The 6,648-nt window shown below is 45.8% G+C and overlaps 1 long non-coding RNA gene across 1 annotated transcript; it reads right to left on the reverse strand.

Annotated features, from left to right (window-relative positions):
• Window positions 1-2,496: 2,496 nt before the first annotated feature.
• Window positions 2,497-6,327, reverse strand: LOC113878234. The gene is made up of 3 exons (XR_003506945.1): window positions 6,115-6,327; window positions 4,693-4,805; window positions 2,497-3,589 (listed from the first exon to the last, which is right to left on the reverse strand). It is a non-coding gene; the product is annotated as an uncharacterized LOC113878234 (long non-coding RNA).
• Window positions 6,328-6,648: the final 321 nt, after the last annotated feature.

Raw genomic sequence — 6,648 nt, forward strand, 5'->3', positions numbered from 1 at the left:
GGAGCGCTGATTTCATGCAGAGATCAGTGAGAAGGAGAGACCGGAAATCAGGAGCTCTAGTGGCAGAGAAAATATCCACAGACGAAATAAGTTGGTAGCCTGAAGAAGCAGTAGTTAATCAACGTTTCTATGCAGCTTTGGGCCACCTAAACGTAGGAGAGACAACCTGAACTGGTGACAGGCTCATGGTTCAGAACAAGCTTGATCCGCAGATGTCACTTAGTAGGGATTAAAGTTCCATTATTTACGTTTAAAAAAATCCAAGGACGAGATGGGAGAATTGTAACTGGGCAAAGGATTGGGGAAAAGTTGATTTAAGCATTTTACTTAACAAACTCCCAATTAAACAAAAGTATGAAAATCTGTTAAGAAAAAGGACCCCACACACACACCCGTGAGTAAACTAATGCAGTCTTCAGCCATTTTAGTACAAATAAGTCTATCCTATAGTAATCCATGTGTTCATTCTTTCAGTAGCAAACATTAATTGAATGCCTATTATGTGTACCAAGCATGGGCTAATGAGTTCTAACAATTACGTAGTCTTCTGTATTCATATTTTGGGTCTTCTGCCCAATTCAAGGTACCCTGTTTCAGCTTTATGGACACACTACATGAGAAAAGTAGGGGATATACAGCAAGTCATGCACGGAATAGATAAAAGAATTGAGGATATTTAGCCAGGAGTGTGCAGTCAAATATCTGGAAGGCTACCGTAATAATTCAATAGGCTTATTTCCCGTGGTATCATTTAGGAGGATTACAACTGTAGTAATATAAAAATGTATCCACAAATTCTTCAAATGCCTTCCCTTAAAAAGGTGGAAATTTATTTCCCTCCCTTTGAATGTGAGCTGGACTCAGTGACTCCCTTCTAATGGAATGTGAAGGAAGTAACAGCGGGTGACTTCTGAGACTGGGTCATAAAAGGCATATAGATTCTTCCTTGCTCTCCCTCAGACCTCTTGCTCAGGGGAAAGTCAGCTGCCATGCCGTGAAGATGCGTGGAGGAGCACTATGGTGCTCTATGAGGAGCACTGTGGCGAGGCCCACCTGGCGAGGAATTGAGACAGTCATGGGAGGAACCACCTGCACGCAGGCCTGCCTGCCTCCAATAGAAGCTGCGTTGACCACAATCCTGACTGCAGCCTTAGCCACAACGTCACGAAATGCTCTGAACCAGAACCACATAGCTAAACTTCTCCTAAATTCTTGACCTTTAGAAACCCTGTGAGATAATGAATGTTTGTTGTCTTTAGGTGCTAAATTTTGGAGGAATGTGTTACGCATTGGATAACTAACATAATAGCAAGATGTATCTGTCACGGAGACCAATTTAATTTTAACAGAAAAAAAAAAAATCACAATGATCCCAGTTGTCTGAGTGTAATGAATGGTACCACCACTGAAGTAGTGAGCTCCCTGTGTTCAACCAGGAGGACCGCCACCACCTCTCAGGGATACTGTAAAGGTGATGTCTACGCTCGGCGCCTGAGGATGAGCTTAGAGCCCAGATTCTTCATTTTTTCATCTTTATCTTTCATATTCCAATAAGCCACCATTGATTTCCTGACCTTCATGCCTCTCTCTGGCTAAGAAAGTGACACCACCCTCATACTGTGGCAAGGCAACTCTAGGATGGTTTTCCTCTGGGTCTTAATTTAGATCCAAATTGGCTTGTCCCCACCAGGAAGATGCCTTTGCTTTGTTTGTGCAATGCCATCTCTGCCATGATTCAGAGATCCATCAAGTGGAAGTTGGATTTAAGACGTCATTGGCCCTGGATTGCACCCAGAACAGAGAAATATCTTCAAAGCCCAAGTTGCCGCAGTCAACATTCCCCCTGCTGCTATTGATAATTTGTACCATATTGGCTAGGTTATTTAACATTTGCAAATAGGATTCTGTAGTGGCTGGAAGTCAAATATTATGGAATAGCTCTTCATCATCCTGGAGCCTGGTGCCCACCCTCTCCGCCCACCCTTCAGCCACCAGAATGTCAGACGGCCCAAGCTTTCCTTACCAGCCACATAGCCCCCAGCTCCTTGCCCTGCTCCTGCCTGGGATAGAGACCTCTGCCATGTCACATAAGCAGCTCCCGGGGGATGGAGGGGAAGAAGAGGTCAGTGGGGACGAGGGAGTCCACAGAACAAGCTCAAGGCAGGTGAAGCATGCTCAGGACCTGAAGGATCCAATTAAGCCCAATTCACTGGGATCCAGTTTTCCTACCGAATTCCTGGGGAAACCGAATTGAATAATGTGTGGCTTATTCAGAAACACACATCCCTGTGTTGTTGGCCAAGGCAAGGGCAGTGTGGCAGGGGGTTTAGGCAAGGGGTGCAGGTGCACCGAAATGAAAACAACGGGCTAAAACAACAAGCTCCCGCCTGTGAGGAACAGCCCCGTGTTTGGCTGGATTACTGGGGTCGGAGCATGCCTGTGTATATATGCGAGCTCTTGTGTGCGTTTGCAGCTGGGCCTAGGGGTGGGGCCGGGGGGCGGGGGTGGGGGGGCTTCCAGGGAGGGAGCAGGAGCGTGTCTACATATTTTCAATGGCAATTGCGAAGAAAACCATCAGAGGTGCTCTAACGCACGTCTGGCCCTGCCTTGCGCCAGCTCCTACAATAACTTCAGAATCTCCTCCCTCATTTCATAAACATTTTATGTACGTTTTTAAGTGGGAATATTTTTGCTCGTTTGGGAAGAGAGTGCCTTTATGCAGTTCAATCAGCCTAACTGGAACCTCACACGCTTCTCCTGGGATGGGAAGCAGGAGGAGTGATGGTGACTGAAATGGGGAGCAGGGGACAGGATGGGTCAAGATGGGACGGAACTGAGAGACGGGAGAGGTAGATGACTCCGTGAAAAAGAAAATTATGTCATTGTCCTGCTTTCGGCCTGTCCTACACCTTTCCATGGAAAACCTGTTTAACCTGCTTTAAACACACACACACACACACACTTGCAGCAATTGGAAGTTATGAGTAAGGGTTGTGTTGCCTTTCTGTTCGACCTCCACTCCTGCAGACCTGAACAATTCCATCTCTCTTTCCCAGCTTACCTGTGGCGTGTGGGGCCTGCTCAGCACGAATAAATGGCTGTTTATGGATGATAGCATCTGGTCCGCCCCTGATGAGGTCACCTTGTTATGTTAAATATTTCTACCTCCTGGTGGAGGAACCGAAGCTGATTGCTCTCAAGGCCACCTCTGCCCAGAACAGAGAACACAGCACCCAAGGCAGGATATACACTTTCCAAAGGCTTAGGTAGGCTCCTCTGTGAACTTGAAAGATTCCTTTCAGGCCCCAGGACCAGAGCATGGATCATGACCTGGGCCTAATAATGCCAATATTCATCCCACATGTGGAGAAACTATTGTAGAGGGTTCTGAACCCCTTGTCCGTGTCCATTCTCACTACAGCCCTGGCAACGGTGTTATTGTTGATTTGATCTCCATTTTACAGACGAACCAACTGAGGCTTGAACCTGCCCAAGGCCCCACCAGAGTGAAGAAGATGCAGGATTTGAACTCGGCCTCTCTGGCTTCCACATTTAGGATCACCCCACTATAGATTCTGGGGGAGACAACCTGGAAGAATGAAAAGAATCAGAAATGCTATGTAGCCCAGTGATTCAGCCTCCCTGTGCACCAACTTCCTCACCCGTGTGAAGCGGGAAATGACCACCTTTACTAGGTAGGACTGTCATGGGTCAGCAGGGATCTTACAGATGCTTTACAAATTTATTGAGTAAATTATCAACAGATGATTGCAGCCAGTTTGTTGACTAAAGAAAGAAAAAAAAAAAAAAAGAGAGAGAGAACATGGATAAACATTTCTTCAAATGAAGCCCACTGTTACTCAGAGGAGGAATCCCCTGCTGATTCCTAGGTTTCTGACCAGAAATGACAAATTTGGAGCTAGAAATCCAGAGTTTCCCAGATGAGTCAAAGAACCGAAGCCCTCTCCTCCCCAACATAATTCCAAAAAAGACATGTTTTTCCAATGTTCTTGAAGTAGCTATCCTAAGATGTGGAGGAACATGTGAAGAAAACAAGCAGATTCATTTGTTTTAATGAGGTCAGAAAGGAATACCAAACATCTTGGATCTCCAAGGTATCTGCTTCCTTCCAGCTGTCCACGGTTTTCAGCTGGGTCCTGAAATGGAGTTCAGGACACCCAGACAAATAAGTAATTCTAAAGAGCAGTGCCAGGAAAATATTAGAGTTTTAAAAAAATAAAGCAGAGATTCATTTATTTTTTAAATATATACATATCTTCCTATAACATTCCTGACATGAAAGAACTCTAGACAATTCTGCCTCCACCTGATCAGGCTCAAGCACCTCAGGGCCTGCTGAACCCAACCTTACAAGCATCACCCCAACCTCTTTTTTTTCCTCTTGACACGATTTTCTTGTGTCCACTCCCCTGTGGACACAAGATGAATTGTGGGATGAATTGGTTCTCTTCCGAACACAGTGGGGGCGTTCTGCAGTGCTGACGCTGTTGTGGTAAGTCAGGCCTCCAGAACTATTGGGTCTGAAATCCTCTCCAACCCTGGCCTTTAGAAGGCCAGTTCCCCAGATGGGGCAGCTCTGGCCTGCTGTCTCCTGCCTTGAGAATCAGCCCGGGGTTCACAGAAGGAGACCCCAGAGAGCTGTAGGGTTAACCAACCAACCATAAACATTACCTCCTCCGCTGATCTTCAAAGGCTCAGGAAAAGAAAACAAACCACATAAATCTTTATCAGGGCTCCTTACGACTGCCCCGGGAGGTGGCTCCTGGAAGAGCTGGGTGGTGACTCTGTACAGAGGATAAAAAATAATTTCAGTTAGCGGTGCTGAGTCAGAGATGGATTGCTTTTATTTCTCTTTTCTCCTCTTTTCTTTCCCTCCCTGACTCCTCCTATTAAAATGACTTCCTTTTGTCATTTGCCGGCCAGGAGTTCTGTAGTGACAATCCTCGATCTTCTACCAGCTTCCTGGTTTCCATAGCTATTATGAAGGGGGTTACAGAGTAGGAAGTATGAGATGGCTACCCTGCTGAAAATGTTTCAATAACACACCTTGCCATCCGGGACAAACTCTCCAAATCCACTCCCAGCTTCTATACATGCATACATAACGGCGGGGCTTGTATTTAAAAGCACAGGAACCAAATGCTACTCGTGATGCTCAGGGAAGTCATTCATCTTCTGCAGGCCTCATCTCTTCACTGTAAGAGTCACAGTTGGTGGCTTATGAGCCACCTAGTAACTCCGACTTAGCACGTGGCTGAGTTCTTGTCTATCATCTTAAACACAGAATTCCCACCGCAACTCTTTGAGACTTTACACATCCCACTCTACAGATGAGGAAACTGAGCCTTGGAGAGGTTAAGGAACTCACTCAAGGTCACACAAACACTGGGATAAGAGCGCTTACCTCATAGACGGCTGAGGAGCGGATGAGATAATGTCTGCAACGTGCTGAGCATGACTCCTGGCACCTTGTGGGTTCTCATTCAGAGAGCACACTCTCATCTAGAAATCTTCCCTGACCTTCTCCCTCCCTGACCCCACATACATCTCTACCAGATCTCCACTCCCAGGTCCTTGCTGGTCTCCCAGCCCCGGGATTTCTTTGGAGGTGAAGGAAGATGTGTCTCACCTCCGCAGTGCCGACCAGTGCTTGGCACATAGTAGGGACAGAGTGAAAGTCAAAACAATGAATGAATGAATGGTATGAACAAACGCCCAGTTAGTAGACAGTTTAAAAAAAAAAAGTAGTCAAAATAAATACTACTAGTAAAATGACTTTTTCTAAAGATGGTTAAAGATCTGAAATTTCCTGGAGGAGCTTGTGGTGCTAGTGGAAAAATGTACAAAAGGGAACGAGGAACGAAGTCATCCTCTTTTTTTAAATACCAGCTCTCACTGTAGTTTAAGGGCTTCACAGACTTCTCCAGAATGCCCATGAATCATAGGAAGAGGACCCAAGAGTCCTGAGTCCCAGCCATTCTGACTAACTTCAGCAAACATCGTCAGTTCCAGGGAATGGGGGCTTGCAAGAAAACCACGCCCATGCCTACCTGCACACACACACACACAAACACATACGTACCCAAGACATACCTGTCCCACCAACCAATCTCTCAGCATTGACGGAACGCCCACTCCATGCAGTACCCCTTACAAAATTCAGAAAGAAGACGTAAAATATCCTAAAGATCCCAGGACTTAGTGGGAAGAATGGACAGTCTAGCTACTGAATTGGGACTGTGAGAAGTGAGGTTGGCAAAACAAGTTTATTGCGATAAACTAGCTACCATTTTCTGGACATGTGCCAGGGACATTCCCAAGGACATGTTATTTGAGGAAGTACAGTTGACCCTCAGACAACACTGGTTTGAACTGCATGGGTCCACTTATAGGCAAATTTCTTTCAATAGTAAATATTATGGTATAGCATGACCTGTTGGTAGTCGAATCCACATTCCACGTGGCACCATGGCTACATAGAGCCAACTACAAGTTATATGCAGACTTTTGACCACACAGAGGGTTCCCATCCCAACAACAGATTGTTCAAGGGTTAATTGTTTATTCGTTCATTCAACAAATGCTCACTGAGCCCCTGTTATGTGGTGGGCACTATTCTAGATGACA

Source organism: Bos indicus x Bos taurus, chromosome 19 (genome assembly GCF_003369695.1).
Source record: "Bos indicus x Bos taurus breed Angus x Brahman F1 hybrid chromosome 19, Bos_hybrid_MaternalHap_v2.0, whole genome shotgun sequence".
NCBI lineage: Eukaryota > Metazoa > Chordata > Mammalia > Artiodactyla > Bovidae > Bos > Bos indicus x Bos taurus.